The sequence below is a fragment of the Camelus ferus genome, chromosome X, assembly GCF_009834535.1.
Source record: "Camelus ferus isolate YT-003-E chromosome X, BCGSAC_Cfer_1.0, whole genome shotgun sequence".
Lineage (NCBI taxonomy): Eukaryota > Metazoa > Chordata > Mammalia > Artiodactyla > Camelidae > Camelus > Camelus ferus.
This window is the reverse complement of record NC_045732.1, coordinates 89,001,872-89,014,782: the sequence shown is the minus strand read 5'-3', so window position 1 is coordinate 89,014,782 and position 12,911 is coordinate 89,001,872. Positions and strand designations below refer to the sequence as shown.

Here is a 12,911-nt window from a genome sequence, read left to right as displayed (position 1 = left end):
AAAACGTCCATGTTGGCTGCCTCCAGCCGTCCACTCTGGGGAGTACAATGGGCAGGTGGCCATTAGTGCACAGGAAGGGGGGGCTTTGTGGTATCGCAAAGTCCTTGGATTTTATTTATTTCCAGTTTTCTCAACATTTGTTCCACAGATCTGGGCAGTTTAAAAAGGCAGGGTGGAGTGGGGTGAGAGAAGGATGAAACTTAACGAGGCCTAGAGAAAAGGATGGACACATTTGCCTTTCAATAACAAACTGGGGCTTAAAACACTTAAACTGGAAAAGATTTGTAGGCTTCATTTTGTCTTTCTGGAAACTAAACACTGCTGTGACTTTCCACGTGGCATCTGAAGAGTGGACTTTGCTTTGAGAAGTGGTTCCACATCTTCTTACTAGAACAGTACTTATTTCTTTCAAATGAAAAGTAAATACCTTTTGAATGGAAATGGTCCAAAATAGTGTCACAAAATACATTTTTCAGATTGTAAAGGAATACAAGCTCATTACAGAGAATTTGGAAATTACAAAAATTAGAATATTAAAATAACTTATAATTGTACAAACTAGAGATAACCATTCTTAATATTTGCATTTATTCCCTTTCAGTCTTCTTTTTACACACACACACACACATACTCAGCCCCACACACTCAGGCTCATACTGTAAGTTCATTTGTAGCCTCCCATCTCCCACTTAATTTAGGTTGTAAGCATTTTCCCGTGTCATTAAATACTCTCCTAAAGGTGATTTTAAATAACTACAGAGAATTTCATAATATAAATGTTACTGCATAGGATTTTATATTACGGATGGCATTAAAGCTGATTTCACTTTTTCTCTATTTTAAATAATGATAGAATGAGTTTCCTAGTATTTATATCTTTTTGTGCATCTCTATTATTTTCTTAGGATAAGTCCTTAGAAAGAGAATTACTGGGTAAAAGGACAAGAACATTGTTAAGACTTTGGCATATTTTGCCACATCACCCTGTGGGAAAGTTGTACCAATTTGCAAGCCTAGCAGTATTTGAGAATGCCTGACTCACTGCTTTAATACACATTACTTCATCATCATGTATACATGACACTATTTTGGACCATTTCCATTCAGAAGGCATTTACTGAGCACCTACTATGTGTAGGGTACTATGCTAGGTATTAGACGCACTCCTGTGATGCTGTATAAGTGCTAGGTAGATACCACACATACAGAAATGGTTAAAAATGCAAATAAATATAACCACATATAAATCTCTATGGTCAAGGATGACATCATTCAGCTTTTGAATGGCTACTTTTTGGGGAAAGACATTGCCAGCAAATTTTTAAAAAATAATTGAGATCTTATAAATGCTTTTTAAAAAATGATTAATATGAATCTTGCCAACAGTAGGGGTTCAGTTGTAATCATTTACACTGTATTTCCTGGTGTAAATTAGGGTGAGAATGGAGAGGAATATGAGAAACCCACATCTTTTAGAAAAGCAAAAAGCCCATCTAGGGGAAAGGAGAATTTCTGCTTTTGTCAGTTCCCTTTAGAAAGTTAACCTGTTAGTTATCGGAGAAGGGGGACACAGAACACACAGAAAGCTAACCTCTTTCTGGCAGCTGGGGATAATTTGTCAGTCTCCTTTGAAATGTGGTTTTGTGCTCACTGGAGAAGGCAGCTGGAACAGAAAAAGCATGACAGACAAAAGCTGAAATCCACATGAAGAAAGGTCTTTTTCCTCAAAATTACTGCCTGAGTTAGCAACGGTCAGAACAGAAAGTACATGTATCTCTTCCCAGCGACCAGCACAGCTGGTACTAGAGAAGGCCTCTATGCTGCAGGAGCAGCCCTGACTAGGGCTGCCGGAGAGCATTTTAAACGAGCCCTCTCAGCCCCATGAAAAATGACGCCCTCAAATTAAATCCACTTCACACTGAGACTAAATGAATGAAAAGTATCATGTTTTGAAATCCAGTGAAAAGCATTTACTATTCTGAAAAGGAAGACCTACTTCATGTATAGTGGATGATACACAGAGACATAGAAATACAGGTATATGAAATCAAGTTAAAAGGGAACCAGTTGGAATGAGCTAAAAATAATACTGTCAAACTGGAGACAACCCAAATGTCCTTCAACGGCTAAATGGGTAAACTGGTATATCCATACGACGGAATACTACTCAGCAGCACCAAAAAAAGAACTACTGATACGTGAATCTCAAAATAATTATATTGCATAAAAGAAGCAGCATCAAAAGATCACATATTCTCTGGTTCCATTTCTATAACATTCTGGAAAAGGCAAAATTATAGGAACATAAAACAGATCAGTGGTTATCAGGGGTTGATTACAAAGGGCAGCATAAGGAAGCTTTGGGAGGTGATGGAACTGTTCTATGTCTTGATTGTAATGGTAGTTATATGACTTCCTCTGTCTAAACTTGTAGAACTGTATACCCAAAATAGCAAATTTCACTGTATGTTATTTTAAAAGGTGAATTCAAAAATCTCATAAAGATAATACTATCAAACATGGGGAGGTGGAGGAAAGACAGAAGGTTGGGAGGAATGTTAAGTGAGCTAAATCCTGTTTTTATAACAGGGAGTCAATAGATAAGGTCCAAAATGGATAAATCAAGACATAGGAGTAGGGCGTATTATTTAGAGATATTGAAGTAACCACCGCATGAATTGCAAACAGAATCGGTTAAAAATGGTTGCTTCTGAGGAGTGGGACTAGGGATGGGGCAGAGAACTGTTTTTTTTTTCATTATTATTACATGTATTATTTGATATTTTTAAACCGTGCTCATGTATTACTTTGATTTAAAAATAAATGTAGTGGAAAATGCAGTGGACTGGGGATGGAGAAACCTGATCTCTAACCTTCATTCTGCACTAATTGAGCAACTCCCTTCTCCCCTCTGGGTCTTGGTTTCTACATCTGTACGATAAAGAGGTTGGCCTAGATGATCTTTAAGATCCCTTTCAGACCTGAAAGAATTTATAAAATTAGATGATTTGCAAATACACAATTCCTTGTTGAACACAGAGCTAAGAAACAGACTTTTATTTTTAAAGCTGGAAGGGACAAATCATCAAATCAGTCTCTTTTGTGTTGTGTTGTTTGTTTAATCCTCTATATTTTTCAAGTTTTTTGGGGAGGATAATTTAATTAGGTCTATTTACTTATTTAGTATTAGTTCTTTTTTTAATGGAGGTACTAGGAATTGAACCCAGGACCTCATGCATGCTAAGCAGGCATTCTACCACTGAGCTATACCCACCCCCACCAAACAGTCCCTTTTTAACCACTGAAGAAACCAAGACACAGACTGGTTAAAAGGCTCACTCGGAATGACAGTTAATTGGTGACAGAGCTAGGACTGGAGCTTAGGGCTCTGCATGGCTCTTGCCGCCGCCCTACCCAGCTTCCAGCAGGTCTGATGGAATCATTCCTGGGCACCAGGGCTGACAAAAATTCCCAGGGATGACACCAGGCATGTAACTCATACACTGACATGGTTTCATTGGTCCGTGAAATGAGTCAGAATTTTGGAAGTGGTCCCTGACATAAGCATGGATGACGCAGTACCGCAGGCATCCCAGAGCTGGTCAAGGCTAAGTTAGGGCCCAATTTAGGGACTCCATTTCCTAATAACTGGTGGATAATCTGCCTTTGACAGCTACTGCCAACCTACTGACTTCCCTTTTTGTGCGATACGAATCCCACCACTAGGAAATACCACCATTCTCATTCTGATTTAAAACAATGGGTTTAACCTTCTTTTCCCTCATCAGTTCTTTATTTCTACAACCTCTAAGCTCATGCCTTGTTTCACTGAAATTTATCAAGTATGATAGATATGTCCAATTGGAAACTTTTATCAGCCGTCATCAAATTAAAATGGTACCTGGGTACGCTTTAGCAATCCTCCTAGGAAGAGAGTTGAAACAGACCCCTGACTTTGACCACACCATCCTCCTAGGAAAGACCTTCCATGTTGGCTGGCAAGCAAGCTAAAAGCATGTGCATTTTGCCAAGTGTCTCCCCCTCCCCCTTTGCTTGGGCCGGCAGGCTGGCTTGCCCCACATCGCACAAGGTCTGAGGTTTTAGAGAATAAGGACACCATTATGCCGGGCTATCATTCTTCCTCAGTGGAAACAACACTGCCCTTTGTAAGCTCCCAGCGAACTTCAAAGGGTGTGGCTGTCTTTCTGTGCTCCCAGGGAAGCCTCCTCGGGAACCACTGCTCACAGTGCCTTTCTAGTGCAGAATCTTCTTCAGCTGACACTGAGTTAAAGCAGGAATTTTGAGGCAGCTCCCTGGCCCATTGGTGCTTTGCCTACCTTAGAAACAAGAGTGTATTTTTTAACACCCCCCCCTCAAAAAACACTTGTTTGCCAACTTTTGTGCCCCCCCATCAGTGCCCCCACTCAAGCCTGGCGGTCTGCCCAGTTCTGAATCCTGCCTTACCTACTGCCTGGCGTTTACTTCACAACAGCTGGCCCAGGGATCTCAAGTACTTAGCTTCAGCTGCCAGCTTAGGGAAGGAGAGGCCCCTGTAGCTGAGCCTGTGACAAAGACAGCATTTGTTCCCACACCAGTATTCTCAATGTCAACAGCAGTGACAGGCTCCAAAGGAGATCATGCCCAGTCACTGCCCTCTTGGTGAGAACTCCACAAGCCCAGGGATGTTCATTCTTCCAGCTTCCGTATCTGCTTTGACTCTCCCCACAATGCCGTGAGGGGACCAGAAACCACTAATAAAATGCTCATTTTATGGTGGGGAAAGGCAAACACCCGGACACTAGGGGATTTGCCCAACGGAATGATGATCATATTGTTCAAAACAAAAGTCAAGATACCTGGGTCTGACAAATGTCAGTTTCTGTGATTTGCCGATTTGTTTATGTGAAAGGTGCTGTTACCTGGCTTGCTAATCACTGAGTGACAGTGCTGGTGCCACCCAAAGTGATGGATGATGGAAATGAGGTTGACGTGAGGGTTGGGGTGCTTCAGTACACTGTAGGGGCATGGCAAAGAGAGACTTGACCCAAGACCTAGGGGGCTGGATGGCATTCCTTTTCTTCCTTCCACTAACAAATGTTGACTGTACCAGGTCCCAGAGTGACAGAGATGACTCAGATATGCCTGTGCACTTCTCCTTCATTAGCACCACATAATAATTGGAATTGACTCATCATTGGTAAGATTTTATTCATTGCCTGAATGTAAGCCACATGAAGGCAGGGATCATATCTGCTTTGGTCACTGTCTAGAAGTATTCCTGGCACAGAATAGACACTCAATAATTATCTGTGGAGTTTTTTAAAAAGAATAATCAAATGTATTTTGTAATGCTATTTTAAGAGACATCTGAGAAGTGTAAGCCATTCTTCTCTAACACTTTCAAAATGTAGGTAATCAGTTAAAAGAAATGGTCAGTGAAGAGAGAGACAGAGAGAGCAAGCTCTCTGGTGTCTCTTCTTGTAAGGGCTCTAATCCCATCATGGGGACCCCACCTGCACAACCTCATCTAAACTTAATTATCTCCCAAAGGATACCATCATATTGGGGGTTAGGGCTTCAACATATGGATTTGAGGGGGACAGAATTCAGTCTATAGCAGCCAGTATGCATTGAGAAGTTACTGTCCAATGATGGGAAAGATCATATTGGTGGGTGAGATATTAATGTTGATGTTTTCACTATACCTCATCCCCTTTCAGCCCATCAATGGTGTTTGTTCACCTTTGGCTCCTGTACCTCTTAAAATCTTTTTTCTGCCACAGTTTCCCTTGGATTCCAGTGCCATCTCAAAGCTTCTAGGAAACTAGAGGAGAATAGCTTTCTTGGTCTTTTATTTAGACTAGTAACATTAGGTCCCCCCCCCCCCAGTAACCTCTGCCAACATCCAGGGTCACTCTTGCCACCCCTGCCATGCTCTCTGCTCAGTCCAGATACTTGCTTCTTGCTTTTTACCTCCATAAATAAGACATGGACATTTTGCACTAGATAAACAGCAATGAACATAGATCCCACGCTATCAAAGCCGTCTAGGGTGACAGACCGGGTGCCACCAGGTAGGAGACCGTTAGGTAAGCCGGAGTTTTTGAACTGACATGATTGCAATAGTCAATAATCCTTGCCTCGTGTAAACACAATTTATATGAAATTACTTAAGATACTTGACACATTTTAAGCACTCAATAAATGTTAATTATTACTCTTTTAAGATAAAGGTACTTTATGCATCCAGTAAAATAATATTCTCGAATAATATTTAGGCATATAGGAAAGCTGTTACAATATATTGTCAAGTGAAACAAGGAGATTACAAAGAACGTGTACTGTACCATCCCATTTTTACAAAAAAAAAACTCATACATATATAAGACATGTATTATTGTATAGTAATTTAGAGTTCAGGATCTGAAGGTGGGCCTATTTTTCAATCTGTGCATTGTTATTTATTATCTGTGTGATCTAGAGGAAGTTAGTTAACTTCTCTGAACCTTTGTTTCTTTACTCTGTAAAATGGAGAAGATACATATATATATTCCTTTATATACATGTATTTTTGTAATGATATGCTTGCATACCTAGAAAAGTGAAGAGATGTGAGTGAATTATAATTTTCCATCAGAATTAATGAGAGTTCAGTACAGTGAACATGCAGGAAAAAGCACATGTATGTAAGGACATGTATCTATATAGAAACGTACCAGCAATAACCAGTTAGAAAATATGAGAAAAAGACATCAGTCACAAGAAAGGTGTAGGTCAGTGCAAAGAGCTGGGCATCCCCTCTACCCAACTGTACGACGCCCGGGCCTAGAAGCAGTGCCACTGGTGCCACTGGTGCCTCTGGCTTTGGCTCTCTCCCCTTCGGGGCTCAAGCCCAGTTCAGGGACTGGCTGTGAACTGCAAGCATCCTCTTAACTTCCTTGTTTTCTCCCCAGTCCAGACACAATAGCTCCAATAGCTGACTAGTCTGCAGAAATGATTCCCAGCCCCCCAGGTCGACTACTTTCTATATCTTCCTCCTCACAAAGCCGCTTTGGCTTCTTGAACCACATTTTAATTCCATTAAAGACCGTTTGCTTGAAATCTGCAGAGAGAAGAATTCTGAGCAGTTTTCCCAGGGAAGGTTTGCATGAAATTGTGGGTTCAGATCCCACCTCTCCACTTACTAGCTGCCTTACCTTAGTCAAATCCCTTAACCTCTCTCATCACTTTCTCCATCTGTAAAATGGCAGATAACAATGACTTCACTTTTAGGGATATTGTGAAGCTTAAATGAGACCGAGTATGTAAAGGGTTTAGCAGAGTGCCAGGCACATGGGAAGCTCTAAACAGATAAGAGCTGCTGTTACCACTAAGACAGGAATAGTTTGTCCTAAACGAATATCAAAAGTTTTACCTTTTATAAGCTATAAACTGCTTGCAGCAATTAAGAAGGGTTTCCCTACCCCTAGCTTCCATCTAAGAAAGTTTCAAAAATATCAGAGTCTTAGTTTTAGTCTGGGGCCCCTAAACGCAACTGCGTCGAACCCCTTACGGTGCACAGGCTCAGATATTAAACTAAGGACTCACCACCTAGATGGACAGACAGAAGTCACCCACAGGAAACAGTCAGTTTCAGTGAGAACCAGTGACCAGTCCTCAGATACATGTATATAAGGAAATATATTTATATAGAAACATACATGAGGAAATAGACCATCTCTGCACCATCCTCCTTAAGCCTTCGAGGCACAGGGCTCTATTCATCCAGCAAAAGCAATTCAAACACAACAAAGTCATTTTTATACTCCTTTAAAGTGTGTAAAAACAAGATTCTTTTCTTCCCACGAGCGTGAGTGTATGGTACCTCCGCTCTGCCCTACCTCGCCAAGGAACTGAACCTGTGCTGAATTCAGCCACTGGCGGCGACCTTGATCAAGTGCACGCTTCCCCCGCCCCCGCCCCTGGGAGTTTCTGGGGCTCTAGCCAGGCTTGGCCTCCCAGACACACTCGGCAGGTAGAAGCGGTGTTTCAAAGCTTCAGGCACCATGATGCTCAGAGGGGTCTCCCACTCCCCACCCCTCACAGGGAATCCAAGGCAGGAGTGAAGAACCACTTTACAGCACTGGGAAGGGAAATGCTCAAATTTGAGAAATATTCTCACGGCAACTTAGGGAACTGAGTTCCTTTTGCAGACGTCGCTTCTGTACCTTTCATTCTGAAATGTCAACAAAATCAGTTCACCGCCGGACTAGGGCCATGACCAATCTGTGCAGGCTGACAGATGTGTTTTTCCATCTGAAAAGCTTCACAATACCTGTTACATCAAGTAGAAGGCCGGGCAGAGGCTGAGGAGGGGGGCTGAGGAAGTGTTCTCTCACCCCACCCTCCAAAGCCTCCCCAGGATACAGGGCACTAACTTGCACATAACTTACAGGAGTTTCTTTTTCTTTTCCTTCCCTTCCCTTCCCTTATCTTCCCTTCCCTCTCCTTTCATTTCCTTCCTTCCTTCCTTTCTTGGGATATTGTGCAATTTAGTTAACCCCTAAAAGCCTCATTTTCCTCATCTCTGAAATGGGAGGAATAGCAAAATATACCTCAAAAGAGTGTTGCAAAGGTTAAACAGAATAATGTCTTTAAATTGTTTAGTAACATGCCTCATACTTAGCAAGCCCTCAATACATGCTGACTACTATTATTATTACTGGTTATTCCTCATAGATTTCATATTACTGGATGACTATAACTGAGTATTATTTTCAGAAGTTGTAGGTATTATATGGTTTCCATGTATCACAAGAAAGGACAACTGGAGATATTTGACTGGTGTTTTTCCTCCCCCCTTTTTAATTGTGTAAGCTATTTAAACAAATCTTTTCCATATAATTTCTGACTCTGTTCATCCTAAATTCAAAAAAGCCTTAGTGCTCTAATCTGAAAGCATCCTAGACTTTGTGAAGGGTCTAAGTCAAAGAATCCTCTGTGTGTGCTTTGGTAAAGAATCATTTTGCAACATGAAGAATCACCTCCCAGTTTCTCTCCTTCGCGAGTGATTTTGCCTAGCTGTCTTAAAGCTGTCTGGCCACGTGCTCCTGTATGAAAGCGGTATTGCTCATGCCAGGGATCTATAAAAACCCCAAATCAGCTTGCTCCTTACAGAGAGGAAAGTCGTTGAGTTCCTCTAGGCAAAGGCCCCAGAGACCAGCACCCTGTCTCGCACCGCTCCCCTTTCTGTGTTTCCATGGCCTCATCCTAGCCTGGACTCTGACCATGTAAGTCTGGATTCTTATTCCTGGCTCCCAGCTGGACTCTGACTCCACTCCCTTGTCTTGCCCCATCTGTTGCCACACTTAGCTGCTCCTCACTTTTTACCACAGCAAGTCCAGACATCTTTTCTTTTCTTTTGGGCACTCAGGGTCTCAGTAACCTCTTTAACTAAAATTCCCGCCATCTTCAAAGCATCCCCCCTGCTCATCCCCCTGTGAAAGCATCTCCATGCCCCAGCAGGCTCGTTCCAGCCCCTCTGCCCTTGCTTATCTGCTTCCCACACTTTCCTTCTTCCCTCTGCCTCTCTAAACAGCCCAAGGCCCGCCTCCTTTAGGAAGCATTTCCGGTATCCTGCAACTGACTTATGTCTTCCTTTCTCTTAAGTCTTACAGCCCTTAACTGGACCAGACCATCCAGTGTCTAGCTAGACTTGCTTGTGTTTTTTCCTTTTATGGAATTCTTGACACTGCAACCTATGTAAGCCTTTCCATGTGCCCAGCTCTGTGCTATGTTCATTTATAGTCGATAAACTCAAAACTCATAAGCTACTACTCAAAAACCATTTCTTGCTAGCACACACATTTTGCTTTTTTTTTTTTTTGCAAAACACTGCATTTTTACCAAGTCCTCAAAACCCCCAGACTTGCTTGTATCATTTCTGCCGTAAAGGGCTTTCCAACACCTGTCCTGTGGGACTTATCTGGCTGTTTTGAGGCAGAGATGGGAACAGGGGTGGGAAAGCTCTTTGGACACTATTATTGCTGCTGGGCCAAAGCACCGACTGAAGGTTTTGAGCTGATTTGACTGTCCCAGTTGCTTTGGCCTCCTACACCCACAGTCTGAATTCTTACATAGAACTTCTCATTTCAGTAATCAAACATGGTTCCAGGGCTCCTCAACAGCTTTTAGCAGAGGATAGTATTGAACAGGCCAAACCTTATGTTTTGACAAAGGTCCAGCTAGTTTAGCTCCGATGTCCATGGTCACCGACTATGGCCCCGGGCAGCAAGGTGGCCCCCAGATGGAGTGATCTATGTCCTAATGTCCTCAGAAAAGAGCTTTGGATCTTCTTAAAGACTGAGTGGCCTGGCACAGGCACTGTTGGCATCGTTATTTATTGAGCACTTACTATGTGTCAAGCACATTATATCCACTGTCTCACTTATAATCCTCACAGCAACCAGGTTACTATCCCCATCTATCAGATGAGGAAACTGAGGTCAGATAGATTAAGTGACTTGCTCACAATCACAGAGCTGTCTGCCTGTAAAGCTCAAGGTGTGCAACACACATGCCTGCCTGATAGATTGCACTCTGAGGATGAGAATTGGGGCCGAGGACTTAGAAATTTTATCAAATGCCTTCTTCCAGTCTACAACCATCACCACTCAAATCTTATTAGTGTGGCCTTTCCCTTGCACATAGGGCAGAGAGAAGATCACAGCATGGCAGCACGGCCCATGGGTACCTATCCTGTAGATGCAGCAGAAGGGAGGAGAATCAGACCACGCAACAGACATAGACAACGCCACTTTCCTAGCAAATTGCATTTGCAGTGGCATGTTGTGAGATTCATGAACACACAGTCTCACCTTCCTCTAAGCCAATCATTCTTATCCTTTTGGGGGGTAGCCCTTTGAGAATCTGAGAAAAACTCCGATTCTCTCTTCAGCAAAAACGTGTAAGTGCAAAAACGCAATTTTGCATATAGTTTCTGAAAAATTCACGCTGCTTTCTGTATCTCATTCAAGAACTACAGACTCCACCAATTAAAAACTCCTGTTTTAAGCAAACCTAATTTGATGTTTTAAAAAGTGATAAATTAGGGAACAATGATTTCTATAAATAACAAACCAATCTAGGGCACAAAACGCAGGATTTGCTTTGTGATAATTTTGTTTCCATAGAACTTTTTAGGAACATGCCTAATTGCCTGCATGAGGTGTATTTGCAATCAGCATCTCTGTATTCCCCCAGAAATGCAGTCAGAAAGGACAGATGATCATCATCAGAACCGGCCAGAAGGCAGAGCTAGAAACTACTCATCGAGTGGCAGTGAGTTTTTGTCACCGGAGGGTAGGCAGCCACTCAGCAGACAGAAGTGTCTTCATCAGATGGGGCTTGGACTCTGTGACCTACACAAACCTGGAGAAGTTTCAGACCACAAGTCCATTCCCCCTAAGCAGCTGATGGCTTCGTCAGGTACCCAATGGGAACCAACTAAGTATATATTGGCTCGCTCACCTGAGTCCACAGTTACCCTCCTTCCACTGGCTCATGTTGTTCCAAATAGCAACTGTGAGTTCCCTGCCAACCAGAGGCCCTATTGTTCTTTTACAAAAATATCAGATAATCCCAACCCAAGTCATTCCAAGGCCATTTCCCTCGGCCTCTTGTGTTTTGAGTAGACAAGGTCTAAGTGTAGTCTTAATTTTGGGGGGGGGGAGGGTAATTGGGTTTATTTATTTATTTACTTACTTATAATGCCGGTACCGGAGATTGAAGCCAGGACCTCGAGCATGCTAGGTGCGCGCTCTACTACTGAGCTCTACCCTCCCCTCCTACCATAATCTTTAATGTCAATGCTAGGCAGAGCTTGATATTTCTTCCTCTGAACCCACCTCCAGTGTCTGAGCCCGCATACACAGGGTGCTTATTGCAAGGCAAAGATCTGATGCATTGATCTGGTGGAACTTTCTCCTTTAAAAACCTTTTTAATTGAAAGTGAGTCTATGGAGGACGTTTGAAGGGGCACTGGAGCTGAAGCCCTAGTTCCTTCATAGATTTCCTCCTCACCTCCCAGAGTCTCACTTCCCTCTGTCAGACAGAGAACAATCCTCACCCTGCTTATCTCCCAGGGGTCTTGTAAGATTCAAGTCAGATAGTGAGAACATAAGTACTTCATTAACCGGAAGGTGTCAGACAGGCAGAACCATTCATAACCATTATTTCAGCTAAGTTTCAAACCCACTCCCTGAGCTACACAAATCCTTATTGCTCTGTATGCATTCATTGACTCTCCTGCCCTCTCCCTCCCTCTCATTCACAAAACATTTAGAGGCCGTATTATTACCAGGCACCAGAGGTAGCTTAAGTCAGTGCTTACAGAATGGGAAACAAGCTTGGAAAAGTGACATAACGCTTCCAAAGCTCATTCTGCTGGGTGGCGAGGAACTGGGATGCCCTCCCTCTTCCCCTGTCCTCTCACCCCCGACCGGATTCTTTCTGGTTACTCCATTGCCTGTCCCAGAACATCTCCCCCGAGCCCCCACTGGAATAAGAAATTTTTACTCACTTCTGAAAAATAAATCCTCGACCCTCTTTGAGACCCGGAAGGCAGTTGGCCTTGTTTTCTCCTTGTGACTGCACGAGTAGGGATGGGGAAGGGGTGCGGAGAGGGTGAGGCAGGCCCCTCCTCGGACTTGGACTTGACTCCTCTATATCTGAACGGTTGGAGTTGTATATGCATCTCGGAAGATGGCCGAGTGTAATCATGCTCCCTCTTTCCCCGCCCCCCTTTTCTAATTTGCAAGTTGTAAAAATGTGTCACCCCCCGAATGCACCAGGTGTCTCCAACTTTCTAATTGAGCAAGGCAGCCTCCTTCCCAGCCAAGAGCCTTGAAATATTTACCCAAATTTTCATTTCA

At 42.9% G+C, this 12,911-nt stretch overlaps 1 protein-coding gene across 1 annotated transcript in view; it reads right to left on the bottom strand.

The window, feature by feature from the left end:
* Positions 1-12,911, bottom strand: part of PLAC1 (placenta enriched 1) — an 81,308-nt gene that overhangs the window by 21,917 nt on the left and 46,480 nt on the right. Inside the window, exon 2 of the mRNA XM_006194436.2 lies at positions 1,592-1,663. The gene's annotated coding sequence lies outside the window, so the exon portion shown is untranslated. The remainder of the gene's footprint in view (positions 1-1,591; positions 1,664-12,911) is intronic.